We start from the raw sequence: 18,688 nt of genomic DNA, 5'->3' as shown, positions 1-18,688 counted from the left end.
GGGGTAAGAATGAATTGGGGATGGGTTTCTTCTCAATGGATAAAGAAAAGGCTGGGAATACATGCCTAGTTAGATAGAAATTATATAGACAAAAATAGCAGGCCAAAGCAGAGTTATACCCTTCTATATCTATGAGTGAATTGTCTTTCAAGGGTGTAACTCTGCTTAGGACTACACTGTTGTACACTGGACTACATCCTAGTGGCCAGTGTTAAGATAAAAATCTAAGCTCATAAGTGTACCCATTTCTCCATTCATTTGTCAGGGCAAACACAGTATCGGTGCACAAAAGAAATATTGGGATTAATTTTATTTACATACTAGTAAAAGAGCCCATTGTATCCTAAATACAATGGGCGCTAGGAGGCAGTGGGAGAGTAAAAGATTACTTACCCGGCGCTGGGTTTGGTGTCTGGCGGCGAGTTTTAGCGGCGGCTTGATCGGCGGCGGCGGAGGCGGCTTTACAGTGAAGGCTGGCGGCCATTTTGAGCGGCGGGTTGATGGAGGCGGCGGCTTGATCGGGGGAGGCGGAAGCGGCTTAAGAGCGGAGGCGAGAGTAGATCGGAGGCAGCAGAGGCTTGAGGGCGGAGGCGGCTTTACCGCGGCGAGGCGGCTTTACCGAGGCTTGAGGGCGGAGGCGGCTTTTTGAGCGGCGGCTTGACGCGGCGAGAGGCGCTTCGCGCCTCTCGCCGCGCCAAGCCGCCGGGCAGGGAGGGAAAATAGCAAAAACCTGGGAAACAAGTTACTGCTGCTTCACTAAATGTGGCTGAAAGAAATAGGGGAGGGGATATGAGAGAGTTGCTCAGCATCAAGAGATACTTGCAGATTAGGTTGCCAGCTCTGGGTTGGAAAATGCCTGGAGACTTTGGGGGTGGAGCTGAGAGTGGGTGTGGTTTGGGTAAGGTGACCAGATTTTAACATTGGTAAAGCAGGAGAAGAACTATACAAGAGCGAAGAAGAACTATACAAGAGCGAGCTTAACATCCCTGATGACCACAATGGGGTAGTTACTGACCTGGAGCCAGACATCCTGGAATGTGAAGTCAAATGGGCCTTAGGAAGTCTGAGTAACAATAAAGCTAGTGGTGGTGACAGCATTCCAGTTGAACTATTCAAAATCTTAAAGAACGATGCAGTAAAAGTGCTACACTCAATATGCCAGCAAATTTGGAAAACTCAACAATGGCCACAGGATTGGAAAAGGTCAGTTTACATTCCAATTCCAAAGAAGGGCAATGCCAAAGAATGTTCAAACTACCGCACCATTGCACTAATTTCTCATGCTAGCAAAGTTATGCTCAAAATCCTACAAGCTAGGCTCCAGCAATATGTGGACCGAGAACTTCCAGAAGTACAGGCAGGATTTCGAAGAGGCAGAGGAACTAGAGATCAAATTGCCAACATACGCTGGATCATGGAGAAAGCTAGGGAGTACCAGAAGAACGTCTACTTCTGCTTCATTGACTATGCTAAAGCCTTTGATTGTGTGGAACACAACAAATTGTGGCAAGTTCTTAAAGAGATGGGAATACCAGAGCATCTTATTTGTCTCTTGAGAAATTTATATGCAGGTCAAGAAGCAACAGTGAGAACTGAACATGGAATCACTGACTGGTTCAAAATTGAGAAAGGAGTTCGGCAAGGCTGTATACTGTCGCCTTGCCTATTTAACTTGTATGCAGAGCACATCATCAGAAATGCGGGATTAGAGGAGTCACAAATTGGGATCAAGATTGCAGGGAGAAATATCAACAACCTCAGATATGCAGATGATACCACTCTAATGGCAGAAAGTGAAGAGGAACTAAAGAACCTGTTGATGCGGGTGAAGGAGGAGAGTGCAAAAGTTGGCTTGAAACTCAACATCAAGAAAACAAAGATCATGGCATCCGGCCCTCTCAATTCCTGGCAAATAGATGGGGAAGAAATGGAGATAGTGACAGATTTTATTTTCCTGGGCTCCAAGATCACTGCAGATGGGGACTGCAGCAAAGAAATTAAAAGACGCTTGCTCCTGGGGAGGAAAGCTATGGCAAATCTAGACAGCATCCTAAAAAGCAGAGACATCACCCTGCCAACAAAAGTGCGTTTAGTCAAGGCTATGGTCTTCCCAGTTGCAATGTATGGCTGCGAAAGTTGGACCATAAGGAAGGCCGAGCGTCAAAGAATTGAGGCTTTTGAACTCTGGTGCTGGAGAAGACTCTTGCGAGTCCCTTGGACTGCAAGGCGAACAAACCGGTCAGTCCTAGAGGAGATCAGCCCTGACTGCTCTTTAGAAGGCCAGATCCTGAAGATGAAACTCAAATATTTTGGCCACCTCATGAGAAGGAAGGACTCCCTGGAGAAGAGCCTAATGCTGGGAGCGATCGAGGGCAAAAGAAGAAGGGGACGACAGAGAATGAGGTGGCTGGATGGAGTCACTGAAGCAGTAGGTGCAAACTTAAATGGACTCCAGGGAATGGTAGAGGACAGGAAGGCCTGGAGGATCATTGTCCATGGGGTCGCGGTTGGTCGGACACGACTTCGCACATAACAATAACAACAACAAAAGCAGGACACCATTGACCGGGAGGGGGGGAGTTCTTGATTAAAATTTGATCTATATGGAGCAACCAGAATTTGCATAGAATGCAAAAATACTATTGTAATTTATATATTTTTTAATTTCAACATAAGTACAATTTGCCAGGTGCCCTCAGATGTCCCTCCAAAAGTGGGACAATCTGGTCACCTTAGGTTTGGGGCCGGGAAGGACTTCAGTGGTTTATAATGCTATGGAGTCCACCCTCCAAAGCAGCCATTTTCTCCAGGAGAACTGATCTCTGTTGCCTGGATATAGTGATAATTCCAGGGGATCCCCAGGTCCCACCTGGGGGCTAGCATCGCTACATGCAGGACTGGGCATTGCTCAGTCAGAAACCTTCCCAATAACCAATGGCAAGTGTTTCACCTTTAAGGCAAATATTTTTCTACCTCATTGGCTTAGCACAGGCTTTATGATTTGCTATAACAAAGATCCTAATTAGCTGAATTATTCCATCTAGACCTTAGTTTTAAACTCTACACTACCTAGAGACTTTTCATGCTGGTTTTACAGTTGTTTGTATGACTTTTTATAACATCAGTACTGTGGCTACATTGAGATGTTTTGATTGTTGATTTCTCTTCCTTTGTGTAAATCATCGGAATGTCTGAATATTCTAACACTTGGTTCAAATTATGAGGAGCCTTATAAGGTTGCCAGACCCTTGCAACTACATGATTTGTACAGAAACTACATGATTTGCAACTACATGATTCGTCAAGTACCCATCAGTTCTACTCACCAGCTTGCTTGCCAGTCACAAACAGGGAGCCAATCATTTGACAAGCTTGTCAGGTGTGTCTTTTTCATGTGATTACATGGCTTTCTCTCACTACTGTATAGCATAGACCAGGGGTGGCCAAACTATGTCTCACCAGATGTCCATGAGCCCTTGCTGGTATAGGGACAATTGTTAGCCTTATCCAAAATGCTCATCATGGTCATAATTTTTTTTAAAATGCACAGACACACCTCAATTTCCCAAGTTCTAACATTAAGCAATAATCCTTGGACACATGGTGTAATACCTAATTAGCCCAAATGGGAAAAAAATTATAAATGGATGCTTCCCCAGTTGAAGTAAACAGAGGGAGAAGTGCAATTAGCTCACTGATTATACTACTTTTTCACCTTCCATCCCCTGTCACTCGCCTACCATAGACTCCAATTTCAAAAAGCAGACAGCTAAACGGGTAACAACCTATTTAAATTAAGGTTTATTCTTGAGATATCTCTGGCCATTTCTACACAGGCTATCTGGCCTGAGTTTAATATCATTGGGAAGAAGGATTTCTCCCCCCCCCCCCAACATTGTGGTGCTTTCGTTCACCTCCTGGGGATTGTTCTCAAAACTGCTTAGCTTCAACATTTTCTGAAATGTTCCAGCAAAACCTGGATACCTGCCATGTGGCTGAAGAAGGAGATGGCCATTTAAACCTTCCAAGTGGGAGGAAGTGAAACATACCGGTGAAATGGCTCGCACCATTTCAGCCTAACAATGGGCAGGTGTACGTACCATGTGAGACATTTCACCATTTAGTTTTGTTTTCTCTCTCTTAGAATTCATGGTCCAAACTGGCCAGCTCTATTCAGGGGAATTCCAGCTTGGTTCCATTTGGAGGCTGCCCTGAACCCCTAACCAAACTGGAATTTTAAGTTCATACCCATCCATAAGGGAGACTTTTGAAAGACATTTCCTATCTTCAGTGACAGTATGAAAACAAAAGAGAATATTCTGGTACCTTACAGATTTGTAGTGCTTTTCTAAACAAAGGTAGACCTTTGAAACACCACTGACTTCACTTATACAAGGATGTAACTGTGCTGTTATTAAGCATCACCTTTAGTGAACTAGAGCCTACATCACATGAATGAAGTGTATACTCAAACCTTAAGGAGAAAATAAAAAAGACAAGTCATGTCACATTCATTTATCCCTACATATCACTGTGCTCTAAATATAGCTAATAGGAAGATTAAAATCTTGAACAGTTTCTCAAATTTTCACTTGTTTTTTAGTACAGGAAAAGAGAACAAACTCACAGATCATCATTAAATAATGTATCTAGCCTTTTAGAGATACTGAATGGGAGGAAGTACACCAATTCTGAGTTAACAGAATGAGTTTACAGCAAACTTATCCTCCCCCCTCCCCAATTTGCTGAACTGCCCAAGACGTCCTGGTTGCTAGGACCAAATACAAGATCCTCTGAGGAGATGAAAGACAAATGATAAAGGCATAATCGTGGGTTAGTTGGAAATAATTCTTACTCCTCCTCAGCATATGGAGAAGTCTGTCAGTCAGATGGTTCACACCCTGGAAGGTATAATACCTAAGGGGGTTGAATGGCTGATGCTTTCATATCTGTTCCTTTTGTTTTTCTCTTTCATGTTATTTTTCCAATAGACCAGGACTATAGTTAGCCTGTATGCTTTTCACATGCTATTTGTTTCCTAGGGTGGGAACTAATGATATACATCTGTCTGAGCTTTAATCTGCACACACAGAGTAGCAGATTGGTTTTGTTCTTGCAGGTGCTTTATTGGGGAGCTGTACCTGTGGAGCAAAAATAGTTCAGAAGAATATCTGTCAAACGACATTTCTCAAGGCAATATGTTATCCTGAGTGCTACATAAACACAGATTGTCTGGGTGAGAATGGGTGTCCAGGAGAGCACCCCACTTCTTCAGCCTCTGTTGATTCAGGATATTTCAGTATTTATTGTGTTGTTAGCTAAGCAATTAAATTCCCTGGATTGAGAGACTTGCCAGTAACATAAAACAGAACAGACTGGCTTAACTAACAATAAACTCCAGGCTTTCTCCTCTTGTCTCCCCTGTAAGTCCTCTCAGGCCAGGCTTCCCTCTGACGCCTACACCAGGAATTTCACTTACGAATGGACAAAGCAGCTGAGATGTACGCTGCAAACTGTGGAGACAGAATTTTGTGGTGGCAAAATGGGCTGCACTGTTTCAGAGAGTAAAGATGTCACATTTGGAATGTTTCTCCATATAACTGTGCCTTGCCTATACAATGCTGAGCAGAAGAACAGTTGGTTTTTATACCCTGCCTTTCACTAGCAGTGGAAGTCTCAATGCAGCTTATAATCAACTTCCCTTCCTCTCCCCACAGCAGACACCCTGTGAGGTGGGTGAGGCTCAGAGAGCTCTGAGAGAGACTGCTCTATGAGGACAGCTCTAACAGGACTGTGACTAGGCCAAGTCACTCAGCTGGCTGCATGTGGAGAAGCGGGGAATCTAACCCACCTTTCCAGATTAGAAGCCGCTGCTCTTAACTGCTGCACCAAGTGGAGATAAATGTTCTCTTTTAGCTCTCTGCATGCTGCACTAATTATGCACTTCTCGGGATTCATTAATTTATGAAGACTGAAAATCCCCCCCCCCTGCTGTCTAAAGGTGTCCAGTCCATTTTATCACCACCTTCATCCATTAGCTGATATCTGGCCAGATTTCAACTCAGAATGAGAATCCATCAAGCTCAGTCTGTACTGCCTGTTCTAACGGGCACTGAAAGGTTTTTCAAGCACCCAATATCTGTTATTTGTTAACTGGAGATGGGGAGTATTGTCATAGGACCTGCCCTTTCCCCTTTTCAGTATAAACGTTCAGCTTTAGAATTACTATCTCCAAACAGCTTTTTAAAAATATTATCTAATTTTTCCAAAGTATTGTTTTCTGATTGGCATATGGCAGTTTATCAACACTAATCATAACACCCAGCCCAGTTCATTCAATCAAGCCCCCTAAGGATGTCTTACAAATTGGTGGCAATAGATAACTGTGAATGGATTTCTGTGTTCTAATATGCACATCATGTATGCTAGAATATGCAAGATCTGTAGTGTGAAAGATTCAACCACGTTTATGGAGAATATCCTATAGGGGGCATTGGAGGAGATATTTAGATTGGTGACCTGATTGGTTCAGTTGGAGACTTCCTGCTCTTTTGAGCACATTTTCTCCCAGTTTGCCTTCAGATGAAGAGGAATAGTCAATCGGTTAGATTGCTCAGTCTCTCTTTTTCTCTTCTGTATACAAAACTATTTAAGTTCTCAATAATGTTTAAGCAGCCGGTGTTCTGCTCCTTCGCATGATTAAACTCTGCCAACAATGTATTCACAAGAATTTAGAAAGGAAGAAGAAAAAATTTTTAAAGTCCCATAATTCTCTCCAAAAGCCCAATTATCTTCACAATCAACTTCTAAACAAACAGCAAGTCTAAAATAACTGTAATTGGAGGACCAATATTCAGATAGAATTGTTATGGACCTGTGTAGCACTGATAGCCTACAGACATACCCACTGTAGGTTGTACATTAATGTAAAACACTTGAATTTTGGATTGAATTTTGGTTTGTGATTCCTGCAGCCCCTATAAAACTGATTTATAACTTCCTAGAGCTATTAACACCTCATTAACACATGCACCAAGAGTCTTTATTTAAGTACATTACAGCTAACCAACAGTGCAATCCTAAGAAGAGTTACATCCTTCTAAGTATCTTGTGTTTTAATGACTACACAAAATATAGAAATTCTAGTAGTGTGGCCTTCTCCATTATTGCTTCTCTATGTCTGAAACCTGCTTTATCTAGCAGCATTTAAGTGGATTGTCGTGCTGGTCTGAAGTAGGACAACAATTTGAGTCCAATGGCAACTTTAAGACCAACAAATATTTATTCAATGTTTGAGCATGGATCATAAGAGTACAGATATAAGGAGAAAGTAAATTAGTAGCAAATTAGTAAACAACATCATAAGTCCAAATATGCAGTATAACGATTTGTTTTCTTGTATCAACATTGAGGTGGAGTACCATGGCAACTAGGAAGGTGGTTGAAAGCGTCACCACAGACCAATTGCAAGCATACCTAGATGAAGCTTTAATCTTGGATCCATTCTTGTCTGGCTTCCAGCCATGGGGTAAAAATGATGCTGGTCACCCTGAGGGATGACATCTGGAGACAGCTGAGATGGGGCAGGCAAATGTTGTCCCCATCTTCAAGGGGAAAAGGGACGATCTAGGTAAATACTAACCCATCAACTTGACATCTCTATGACCCATTATGCACGGGGGTTTTAGCGCACATTCGGGGTGGAATGGCGGCGACTAAAATCATGGATAACGCACGGAGCCGGCTGCAACCGGCTGCAGCTTCGGTGCATGCCGCCGAAAAAGCCGCGTCAGTGAAACGCGGAAGAAAGCGCAGCTTCCGGGTGAGCGGGGCGCAACCAGAAGCGGCGCCCGGATCGGCGCGTGCATAATCGGTTACTCTGGGTTTTGCCGCCGTCGCGCCCCGCCCCGTGTATAACCGGTATGCGTCGCGTCTTCCCCCTCCGCGTTTTCCATGTGACCCGAAATCGCCGTTTCAGCGGCCGTGCATAATGGGCCTATATGGCAAAAATTTGGAACAAATCACTAGACTCTCAGTTCTTGAGGAGGTAGAGTGGATGGCTATAATTAATAAGAGTCAGCATGGCTTTGTCAGACTAACCTTATCTCTTTTTTGAGAAAGTTATTATCTGGCTAGATCAGGGGAATGTTGCAGGCATAGTTTACCTTTATTTCAGTAAAGCTTTTGATAAGGTTCTGCATGATATTGATAAGATTTAAAATTGTATCTTCATGTAGCAGCTTTACATTGGTTACCTTATTGGATTATTGTTCCTAATTTAAGAGAAGTCTGGGCTTGGATGGTTTTCAGAGTCTTTTATGGCCTATTCAGAAAGCTTAAAAAAATGGACCTCAATTATTGGGCTGCGAATCTAATAAATATATGGAAAAATGTAGACTGAGAATAGCATCCAACTCATCTTTGTTGAAATTTCCAACTTTAACAAAACTCTACAGAAAAGACTGGGGTATCTTAAGTACAAGGATTTATTGACTGCAACTGGGAAATTCTTTTTTTTTTTTAAGTAAAGAGGGAATAGACACTCGATGGTTGGAATACCATCAAGTTATAACAAGAGTTAAAGCTGAGTTTCAAAAGTCTGTTTACAATGGACCTTTACTGAGTTTGAAAATATTTTATTTCAAGCTAAACCCCACCTACAGGGGCAAATATATAAGCTTTTCTTAAAATATGAGACTGAAACTGAACAGGCTAAAAATTATATGATTAAATGGATGCAGAACCTTGACCAAATGGAAACTATTGTGGTCTAAAATGGTGAAACATACAAAATGTCAGCCACTAAGAGAAAACTGGTATAAAATGTTTTCTAGATGGTATGTTACACCTAAATTAATCAGCAAAACGTCTAAAGAATATGATGACAGGTGTTGTAGGAGTAAGGAAAAAGTTGGATCTTTTTACCATATGTGGTTGAGATGTAAAAAAGTAGTGACATTTTGGATAGATGCCCATAGTATATTAGAAGTAATGTTGAATACTAAATTTCTTATGTATCCTGATTGTATTCTGTGTGGTGCTGGATAATATTCCCCAAAAGGCTGAAGATTTTTTCTTCCATACAACAACTGCAGCAAGAATGATCATAGAAAAGGTTTGGAGACATCCAGAGATACCAAAAATAACAGACTGGTTCGATAAACGTGCAGAGCTATCTAAGATGGCCAAACTAACTAGTTTGCTTAATGGCAAATCCACAGAAGAATTTTTTGAATTATTGCATTTCTACACGGACTATAGTAAAATAATGTATTAATTGTAAAATAATGTAATAAAATAATGTATTAGTAAAATAATGCATTAACTGTTATATGGTAACACTATTGGTCTGTGGGTTCAACATTATTATTATTATTTGCTTATTTCTGTATTTCTTTCTTATTTTCTTCTATGTTATATTGGGGGGAATTAATAAACTCTGGAGTATCCAGCAAAAATAAAATTAATTAATTTTAATTTAATACAATATATGATACTATACACCGTCCTGAGTAAGTCTATCAGGACAGACGGTATAAAAATCAAATCAAATGATATAAATAAAAATAAACATTGTTTACGTCTTTCTTTTCTATAATAACCTTTGCCCTGATAATATTTGCCTTAGTAAAACAACATGGTTAATGTGATATCTTGATGCTCCCAGTTTCTTTGCTTTAGTTCCTTGGTAGCCACTTGTGGGGGTGGCTAAAACTGGTTCATGATAATGTTTCATTAGACATTGTATTTTTCTACATATTTTCAAGGTTGAGAAGATTAGCATTTGGGGAGTTGCTGGCTGCATTGACCAAATCCACACATTAAGTAGTTTTGCAACATAATGAGTTTCTACCTAGTTTTGCTGTCTGGTCATGCAACCTGCATAAAATATATCAGTTGAAAGATGTAGAAACAAAGTGGAGAAACAAGAATAGCAACGTGAAATGGTATTAAAAGGGAAATGATTAATTAATAGAGAAGGAGCAAGTCTCTTGAAATTATCCTCATTTTTAATTCATTCAAATGGGGGAAAGAGAATTTTTATAAAAGTTGTTTCTAATGAGACATCCCCCCATATAATATCAGACTAGAACTGTGAACTTTTCCATAGAATTACTTTACAAACCGATCAGCACCATATCACTGCCTCCAGCCACAGTTCTTTTAATGATGTCCAAACTACTTAACTATTAAAATGAAATTGTGAACCAGCACAGTAGGAAGCAGATTGAGCAAGTGGAAGATCAAAGGAGTGAGCATCACACTGGCCTCTGTGTGTCTACTGTAGGTTTCTTATAAATGAAGGATAAAGTTATCCATGAATTGAAGGATGTATAGGAATTGAAGTATCAAAAGCACAACTGGTTAGGTACGACAACTGAGATGCAGAGTCTAGCCACGAGGGAAGGTCTGCGGGCTCTTGGCCTTGAATCACTTGGGGACTTTTTCCTTCCCTCACCTGCCTAGCAGCAGGAAATATGAGCCCAACATTCGGGAGTGGGCTCAGGGCGATGCAGTCCTGGAGGTGATCAGGGTCAGGCAGAGCTGTGAGAAGAAGCATGGAGAAGAAGCATGGGGGGGCAGTGCACCAGCATGTTAAGGGCCAGTGGGGCTTGGGTAACAGTAGCACTGCATGCATGCCGTGGGAGCCCAGGAGCAGCAGGACTGCTCGGGCGTAGCAAGTTGCTAGGAGGAAGCAGGCCCCTTGGGCACTGGGCAGCATCCATCTCAGTTCAGCCTACAGAGATTGCAGGGTAGCAGGGCCACCACAAGGAGAAGCCAGGTCAATACAGGCCTGGTGGCTAGCAGGCAGGGTAGGGCCAGGGACTCCCCAGCAAGTGGCTCACCCAGTTCAGGGGAAACCAGTTCCATGGATAGTGGGGCTGGGAGGTCAGCAAGGGGAGCCAGGCAGGGCCATGCCTAACACCAGTGAGACAAGGCCCCAAAGCCCAGCAATCAGTGAATCCAAACACGAGAAAGGGGCAGAAAGCACTTGGCCAGGCCCAAGGAGGTAAGGCGGCCAGGGAGGCAACAGGTGGGTTGCAAGGAGAAGACCAACCAGGGACCTTCACCAGAGGCCAAGGGCAGGAGCCCAGGAGCCAGCGCCAGTGATGTCAATAGGAGACCAAGATTCATTTTGACATGGCTATTTACATGGCTGTAGCCCAGTTGATGGGGAAGCAATCAGCTCAAGTCTCCCTCAGCAGCACTGGCTCATCTGAGACCTATGGCAATGAGAGCACTACTGAGTCAAGAGTGTCCGCTCAGTAAAGGGCACACTCCACAGCACGACACATGTGGCAGAACCCAAAAAAAGGTGCAAATGCAGACATACATCCTGGCACAGCCCATCTTTGAGTGAGTCCTCCTCCTGGAAAGAGGGGGAGGATAACATAAGAAATGGGTGGTACTGGTTGGAAAGGTATTTGTACCAGGCTTGCCAACCTGACTGCACAAATGGCGGAAGGAAGCATGCCGCCTCCTAAATGAAGAGGGAGTGACATCTGAACAGCATAAAGCTCCGGGGTGGTACACAGTTATTGATGCTTCCCTGGGAATACATTTGCCCACAGAACTATGGCAGAGAATGCTTGAAGGCTATTTTATGGATGTATTTGCACTTATAAGAGGTCAGAGAAAGGGGGGGGGCAAAGGTAGTTGAAGTGATAGAACAAAAGTTGAGAAATACCAGTGCAAGCAGTCATTTGCCAATTGGCTATGAGGGTTTAGAGAGTACTTGGCCCTAATTGTGGTTGCCTACCCTGAGCGTGGGTGGCATTTGAGCAGACACTTATCATATGTGCAGGAGGCAAGGGAGCTGATGGGTGATGAGGCAGTCCTGGATTATGACAGGGAGTTTTGGGAGATTGCATCCCACAATGCAATGGTGTGGTATGATCTCAAGCACCACAACATGTGGATAGAACAGGTGGGCCCCAGTGTACGGCCACAGAGGGATAAAGGAAATGTAGCAAGCAGAAGGAAGAAAGTCCAACGCCTGGTGTGCTGGAACTATAATATGATAGGATGCAAGAGAAGGAGGTACAAGTTTGAGCACAAGAATCTAAGGGAATCCCTGATCAGAGTGGTACCCAAAACAGCTCCAGGCCAATTCAGGATGATAAACCACCTCTGCTACCTGAGAGGATCCTTGGTTAATGATGCTATAGTTCCCGAGCTGAGCTTGGTGAGATGTGCTTCATATGACCACACAGTAGTGATGGTGACTGGTTGCAGGCATGGGGCTTTTGTTGCAAAATGTGATATTCAATTGGCATTTGCCCCCTGCCAGTATACCTGGTGTTTTCTGCCTCTTAGGATTCCACTTTCATAATAAATGGTATATGGACAAGGCCATGCCAATGGGCAGCTTTTGAAGCATTTAGCACGTTCTTTGAATGGGCAGTGAAGCAGAAGAAGAACTTTAATGAGTTGCATTCCTTGGCTGGGACATCCTTGGCTGGGATCGAGTTGCATTCCTTGGCTGGGACATCACAGCTATCCTGAGGATAAATTGGTCAAGCTGAGGAATTCGATTGAGAGCATGTTGGCAAAATGGAAGTGCATCCTGAAGGACATACAGGTCCTGCTAAGGCAATTAAATTTCACCTGCAATGTGGTGGCCCCAGGTCAGGCCTTTTGTGTCAGGTTAGCTCAGGCCATGAGGGGCCTTCGGAGCCCCCCCCCCATGTTTGTGCTACAAAATGTTTGAAGGACGACCTCAAGTTCGGGAAAGCATTCCTGCATGATTTCAATGCCGATTCTGACTGAGTTCAAGGGTGGGAAGACAGGCAGCAGCAATAACCATGTACCTGTGTTTGGGAGGTGGGACATATTCACTTCCAACTTCTAAAGTTTCCCTGTTTGGCTGGCTATGCAAGGCCTCAGCCAGGCTAATAGCCTATCACCCATTATTTAAAGGAATCAGAGGCAAAAATTCACAACTATTTTAGGGCAAGAAGCAGATTCCAAAATATGTGTTTTTATGTGTTTTAAATTACTTATTTTTATAATTTAAAAGTATTTTGATGGCTCAGATGTGTTAATGTTTGTGGATTGTGATTGGATGGAAAGGCAGCATACATTTTTCTCTATGTATGTAGAGTAAATGAATGAATAAATAAAAGTGTCATGAACCCCGATTCATGCCAGCTAAGTTTCGATTCCTTGCAAGCCTCTTTGCCTCTCACCAGCCTGGCCAAACCAAGGCCATAAACCAATAAATCTGTCTGCAAGCTTCTAGCCTCACTACTATTTCCCAGCGGGAGTTTTCCGTTGCTGATACATCCATCTTTAAACCGCCCGTGGTGCCGCGGGCGCCACGGACTAAATAAAAGGCTACGGGGTTCTAGGGTGGGATGTGTCCGCGATGAGGAAGGGTCCGGATTGGACCCTTCCTCCGGACAGACAATCGGAGGGACCAATCGGCAGGCGCGCAGCGCCTGCCGATTGGTCCCTCCGAGTCCTAGCCCCAGCAGCGCGGCTCGCAGTTGCTCCCTTTGCCATTGGCCTGCCGCCGAGGGAGCCCCCGGCAGCCGCGTTCCGCTTCCCTCAGATGCCGCAGCCCGCCGCCATTGCCACGCTTCCCCTTGATGCTGCAGGTTGCCGCCTGGCCGCGGAGAAAGGAGGGCCCAGCCGCCGCGCCTGTGCCGGCCCTGCCGCCGCAGCCGCCGCCACCAACGTCATGCCTACTCGCCAGCCCCCACACACAAGAGCAGCCCGCACCACCACCCGCCGTTGTGTTGAACGGGCTCCAGAGATCCAGGTTGGCTGCGCTGCATGGGCCCCCAACCACCACTCTCACCGCCTCACTGATCGTCCTGCACCATGCCGCCGAACTCCCCAGGCCCGCTAGCGCCCGCTGCATTTCAGGGGCAGCGGGCTTATTTACTAGTCTCACTATAAGTGTCCTTGCGGAGACAACCCAAGTCTCAACAATGTGGCAACAACCTAGATAAGATTCCGGACCATCTGGTCTCTTGGGAATCAGCTCACCTTTGCTGTCCTTTTGCTCTCCCACCAAAATGCCTATGTACCCCCTCCCTTATGTGATGGGCTCTATATCTGCCCTGGGTTTCATTTTGTTCTTTGTTATTATCAAGATATTTGCTTAGGAAGATCTTGGCTTGCTTTAGTGATTTGTGGACTCTGTTTTAATAAAGCTCTCTTTGGATTTGCAACTGCCTGTTGGATCTTGGATGTGTCTTTATCACGGACTCTACAGGCTAGGCTCAGCCTGGTGCCTGACAAAAAGTAGTACTCAGGGGCATCCAATGACATAAGTAGGCAGCAGGTTCAGGACAGAAATAAGAGGGAATACTTTTTCGCACAATGATTAATGATTGTGTGAGATTATCTACCAGAGGATGTTGTAGAGATGGCCACTGATTTAGGTGTTTTTAGAATGGGTTGGAACAAATGAATGAAGGATAAATACATTGTTGACGAGCAGCCATCATGTGGGGAGGTCTAGCAACAGGGAAAGGGCTCACATTCCATGTTTACTTGTTGATCCTCTAGGACAGGGGTAGTCAACCTGTGGTCCTCCAGATGTTCATGGACTACAATTCCCTTGAGCCCCTGCCAGAAAACGCTGGCAGTGGATCATGGGAATTGTAGTCCATGAACATCTGGAAGACCACAGGTTGATTACCCCTGCTCTAGGAACTCCAGTGGCATCTGTTTAGTTCCTGTGTGAAAGAGTGTGATGCATAACATGGACTATTTTCTGATAGTGTTGTTATATTCTCAAGTTTCTTTTGGGTTGGTTTCGGGAATGAGCGCACATGGGACAGGAATCCAACAAAGGTATACTTGCACAATCCAGAAAAACCAAAGCTATCTTACACTTTCAAAATGTATTGGAATTCAAATGTAAATAAATGCAAAGTGTTGGAAATCTTTACAGATACTTAGGGAGAAGTTACGTGTAATTTATGGGATTCATTTTTTAGCTCAGTATGTGAAGGGAATTATATACCAAACAGCCCATTATTGCCTTGAGCTACTGTTTGCTTAATTCTCAATATAGTGTGAGGGGGATTTACTCTATGTATTGTTTTAATATTTAAAACATATAGAGAAGATATTAGGGGGCTTTGTTGCAACCTAATATCATTTACAAAAATGACTTGATACCAAAGAGATAAAAATAAGGCTAGGAGGATTGTCTATGATCACTCAAAAATATCACTTATTCACATGTGCAGTTTCATCTTCCTAAAATACAAAAGAAAACTGATATTGTTTCCACTCAGGATTCTATAGATTGTATTAAACCAGCTTTTTCACAATGAAAAGCTGGTCTAGAGTTTTATTAACTATTTCATATATTAAAGGATGGCTACGAGAACAGAAATAATCAACATGGGTTTTCATATCGACTAGCTGGAGCACACCAGAGTTCATAGAATCATAGAATCATAGAATCATAGAATCATAGAGTTGGAAGGGGCCATACAGGCCATCTAGTCCAACCCCTGCTCAACGCAGGATCAGCCCAAAGCATCCTAAAGCATCCAAGAAAAGTGTGTATCCAACCTTTGCTTGAAGACTGCCAGTGAGGGCATCTTTTCTCATAGCTTGTTACAAGCCACAGATTCAACATGGCAGCTGCAGACTAAGACACATTCTGCCTCCCCCCTCCCATTGTATTGCTCATCAACTGGCCGGCAAGTCAAGTTAACCTAGAGGCTTCTAGGCAATCTCATTTATCTCTCACCTCTGATTCACTTTAAGCCAATCTGACAGGGAAAAGAACTCCCCCACCCCAAAAGTTAGATCTATTGAAAAATGATGCGTCCCTTTCTTTGAGCTCATCTGCACCCATCTCTGGACCCAGCCAGGCCATTTCCCAACTCCTAGAAAATTACATCATGCTCTCACCATACTCCTATCACACCCCCATCATGAGCCAAGCATGACCCCCTCCTCCCCCCAAAATATAAAAATTCTGGCTTTGCCAAGCCAAAATGTGCTTCTGATCTGGGATCCCTTTAGATCACCCTTCACACCGCTGGCTATGTTGTATCTCTGCCTTTTCACTTTTTAGGACTGATAAATATACCTATTGCAAACCCTTTTCCCTCTTTGAATTCCTATCCAATTGACTGTTAGTGTGCCTGATATATGTTGTCTATTTCTTTTTACTGCTTGTTATTTTACTATAACTATAACTATGTTATTGTAAGCCATTCCCCACTCTATAAATATACACATGTCTTGGACATGTGTGCAATTTTTAGTGACAACTGAGGTCCCTCCCCTTCCTAAACCCTGCCCTCTCGAGGCTCTACTCACAAATATCCAGGAATTTTCCAACCTGGATCTGCCAGTCCTGACAGCCCAACATCATCCTCCTTGTTATGTCTATGTTCCCATGGTGGAACTGAGCTTGGAGAAGTTGTTCTCTGATCATTCACCTGCAGATTCAGATTTACATAGAAACTAAGAACAGTGCAGTTTAGTGTCTCAGATTATCAAGGGCCCAAAATACAAAAACACTATCAAAATACATTTTGGGGTAATAAAATTAATATAGTTTAGCATGTCTTAAACCAGCTCTACAAAAATAGAATCCAATAGCACCTTTAAGACCAACAAAGATTTATTCAAGGCTACTTCAGACCAACACGGCTACCCACTTGAAATTAAACTAGCTCTGTTTTTCTGCTCTTTCTTTCCATGGTCAGTCCTTATTGTGGTATGGCAGTGGAAGGAGACAGAGAGGAGAAGCATAAGCTGTCATGTTCCATCAACATCTGGGAGATAGGTCCCAAACACAGAAGGTGAGAGAGATGTTGTGGGAAAAGGAACAAATTTTCCAGGGAAGGGAATAGAGACTTACTTTAAAAAAATGAAAGCTGATAATTTAGGGGAACTGCTAAGCCTGTTCTCATGATGCTCCAGTGATACATCACTATTTCATTGCTTTATTTTTTTTTTAAAAAGAGGGGTGCTGCAATGCCACTGAAGACCTCACAGATGACAATAGCATCTTCCCTTGAAAATTCTCATTATTGAAGCCACCTGTAGAAGAAAATAAACTGATTCCACAGGTAAGAAAAAGGGAGGGCAGACATGTATGGGAAAAGGAGGGCCGACATGTGGATGACCCAAACCCAAACCACCTAATGCTAGTGAATCAATTCACAAGAAAATCAGGAGTATGTCAAGTATGCAGAACAGCCCAATGGCTGGTCATAAACCACCCACTGAGGCTGAGGAAAGGTTTGAACTCAAGCAGTGCTGACAGTAGAATGGAATACCTGTGACCTAAAATCATTCCAGTACTTTTTCAGTGGATGACTACTATCCTAGGATGCAGCAGGGTCACACCAGTCTGCTGTATATTGTGTGAATTCATTTATAGAACCTTATTTCTGTCATGACCCCCCCTGGTTCATGCCATCCTGTTCCCGGCTACTCTTGCATATTTTACTTTCTCAGGCCTCTTCTCACCCAAGGCCATAAAGCAATAAACCTGTCCTCTGAGATGTTCCCTCCCTTCCTGTTCTCAGCGGGCGAGGAGGCCCAACAACTGTATCAATCTCACTGTAAGTGTCCTTGCGGAGACAGCCAAATCTCAACAATGTGCCATCTCCCCGATAAGGCACCTGGCCATCTGGTAGCCTGAGAACAGAGCCCCCTTTTCCTCTCTGCCCACTCTCCCGCCAAATCTCCTGCGCACCCCTCCCTTATTTGGTGTGCCCTATATCTACCCCACCCGTTTCACTTGTACTTTGTTATTATCAAGATCTTTGCTTAGGAAGATCTTGGCTTGCTTTAGTTTTCTGTGGACTTTGCCTAATAAAGCTCTTCTTGGAAATTTGCAACCGACTGTTGGATTTCGGATGTGCTTTCACCTGGGACTCCACAGGCTGGGCTCAGCCTGATTCCTGACAAATTGATAATAACCGGGCTCTGTTCAAATTGATAATAACCACTTCTCCCTGTTAATCCATCCGTTGGTGCGCCTCGCTTCCCATGGCCGCGGCAGCCCCGGAGGACTCAGGGTTAGACATCGTGGAACAGTCCCCGGACGGGGGCCGGCAACGCCTGATCATCCACGTTCCCATCGAAGAGCGGGCGGAGGACGGCGCCACCACGGTACCGTTGACCACCCCTCCAGACGCCGGAGCCGGAGACGCCCCCCCCGACACCGAGGACCACCGATCCCCGCCATGCCAGAGCCCCACGAAGGGGTCTGCGAGTGCGGCGGGGAAATCGCCCCCACCCTCCCTCGAGGAGGAGGACGAGGACCCTCCCAGCGACCCAGGAGATGCGGACCGTCTGGTCGAAATGGGGCGCCAGGTGGGGGTCGACTTCACCAGAGAAGGACCCCAGCAACTTGTCCCGGTCGAAGAACTCGAGAGCCTGATGCTACGCGTGGGGGACCAACGACGAGAAAACGAAGCCCTTCGCCGGGCCCTGCGCCAAGCCGAGTCCCGTCGGGAGCATTGGAGCGCCCCCCCCGACTCCGAGAGGGAGAAGAGAGGCCGACTCTCCCTCCCCGCATCACTACCAGGCAATCCAGCTGCCCAGGCCACCCGAGCTGCTACGCGCCCCCCTGTGGGCCCCGCTGTCAAGCCCAAACACCACAGCACCCCGTCCCTGGGGTACGGGACTCTAGACACCGGGGGGACCGCGACCATGGGTCTGATCTCGACGTTCGCTCCCCCCAAGCATC

This window comes from Paroedura picta, chromosome 2 (assembly GCF_049243985.1).
Source record: "Paroedura picta isolate Pp20150507F chromosome 2, Ppicta_v3.0, whole genome shotgun sequence".
In the NCBI taxonomy this organism is placed as follows: Eukaryota; Metazoa; Chordata; class Lepidosauria; order Squamata; family Gekkonidae; genus Paroedura; species Paroedura picta.
The sequence above is the reverse complement of the archived record's forward strand: the minus strand, read 5'-3'. Positions refer to the sequence as shown.